This window comes from Symphodus melops, assembly GCF_947650265.1.
Source record: "Symphodus melops genome assembly, chromosome: 1".
Taxonomy (NCBI): domain Eukaryota; kingdom Metazoa; phylum Chordata; class Actinopteri; order Labriformes; family Labridae; genus Symphodus; species Symphodus melops.
The window spans coordinates 2,543,747-2,546,070 of NC_136691.1; positions in this window are offsets into that span (position 1 = coordinate 2,543,747).

The following is a 2,324-nucleotide window of genomic DNA, read 5'->3' on the forward strand; positions in this document are numbered from 1 at the left end:
ATGTTGCCAGGAGAGGGCGCCACAGTACCTCAAGTGTTTGCTGAACTGTTTCTATCATTTTGTGGACCCTGGACAGGTCTAGAACCTCCTCTCTGTAGTTAAACAGAGCCACTGTCTGCAGCCTCAGTAACCGGGATGAAATGGTCTCTTGAGTCCAGTTCAATCAGACGTGAAGCCGCTCATCAGAGAAAATGACAGCTGTGAAAGCACAGGTCATTTAACACGCAGGTCCACAATTCATTTAATCATTTTTATACCAACTCATTTTAACCCCCCTCCACCCCTCCGCTTCGTCTCAAGAATTGAAACTACGCAGGATCCGTTAACTGTAACTTTTCTTTTATCTTGTCTTTTCTGTTATTGTTTTTCTTCTCATGTTTTCTTTCCTTCCTGCTTTTATACTTTTTTTTCTTCTTTTTAGATCATTCTTCTGTTTCATTTCTCTTCTTGCTTTCTGCCTCTTTTCCTTCTTCTTCTTCTTCTTCACTCTCCTTTCATATCTTTACCTTTCTTTGTTTTCTTATTTTGACTTACAATTTGTCTCTCTTTTCTTCTTCAGTTTCTTTTCCTAATCTCGTGTTTCTCTTTCCTTTCCTTTACTTTGTTTTGTTCCCTCCTTTCTTTTCTCTTCTCCAACTTAGAAAAGAAGAAACACAACCACAGCAGCTTGATTAGTTCCCCTCTTCCTTCCACTTCGTGTACGTCTCAATAACACGTCTGTGGTCAGTTTTATCAGCCAGCAGTGACGTCACTGAGCCGTTTTAAACTCAGCCCTCGGCCGTGTGCTCTGACGCGCTCACGCAGAGCGGAGATAAGTGGACACATAACAATAGAAATTAATTCAGCATGTTTAAGTGCAGCTGTCTGCTCACCACTGAGCAGGTGCTGCCCCCCCCCACCCCTCATGTCACCCCCCCCCCCCCCCCCCCCCCCCGTTGCCATCCCTTCATAGAGCCACCTCTCTGTTTCATGTTGTAATGCAGCTACACGTCATGTGAGCAGCTTTCAGACGCTCTCTAATAAATCAGAGCTGCCGATCAATAAATCATAATCTTAATGACTCATAATCAGGGGGATGCACTTGCAAAAACTTCAATCCTATAAAGACCTGCTCTGCATCTGTTAGCAGCAAGCAGGTTTTACGTGTTAAGTGTCTTGACGGGAGATTCACCTACTCCTTTATAGAGTAAATAAATAAAGTCTGTTTCTGGTATAGAGAGCATTGCGTGATGAACACGACTCCATTTCTTAAAATAGACTTGTCCTCACTTAATGCCTGCAGCGTTTTTTATGCAGGATAAAAAAGGCAACAACAAACCTGAGTCACATGCATGTTCTCCCTGAAATACATCAGTGTATGACTTAACAACTTAATAACCAGGTAAGACAACTTTCCACTAATACATGTCACCATATTTAAAAGAAGTGATACTATGGACTTTACCCACTGCAGCACAGACTAGTTGAATGAATGCTTTGAATATCTCCAGAAGGCAAGAACACATGAATCGTCTGTACATGAACACGTGTATGGACAACATGTCTCGTGTCTACTTGTGGTATAAAATAGTGAAGCCAAAATACTCTCGCGACAGGTGCTCACATCGAGCGCTCGTCAAGTCATTTGGAGACAAGTCATGTGACGAAGGGGGCTGCTGGAACCCAAATGTTAACCTCTGGTGTTAATAAATGAAGCAAATGCAAAATGTGCAAAAAAAAAAAGCTGCAGTTCCTTGATTGTCCACTGGAGGCTGCCTCAGAAAAGCCCAGAAGTCCCCTTAACACATCCATATTAAAATCCTATTCATTAATGATTCATTCAAAATTAGACTCAATGCTAGGCTGTTAAAATTTAAAAGGCCAGAGTTGACTCATGGTTGGAGCGAGCCTCTAGTGGCCACTTTAGAAACTGCAGTTTCTTCAGCGCTTGGCTAAAAATGCACAAATGTGCACGAATCTGTGACCTGCTATTAAAAATGGTTTATGAAAATGTTAAAAGTTAAATAAGACATCATTTGGGAGCACATTTCATGCCAATATTTGAAAGGATAAGCAGGGAAATGGGCGATGAACAGGGGGATATTTAGGCCCCCAGCTTTGCCTCAGGCCTTAAAACCCCAGTCGACCCCCGTTTTTTTTTTTTTTTCTCTCTCTATGCTTCATCTTTAAACCCTCCCCCTCCACCCCGGGGGACTCTCCCTCCTTTCTCCCTTTTCTCCCCTTTCACTTTTTCCTGTCTATCCTCCATCTTTCTGACCCTGTTCCCCACCCTCCCCTTTCCACGCTGACACTTTTTGGCTTTTCATCGCTCTCCTCCCACCCGG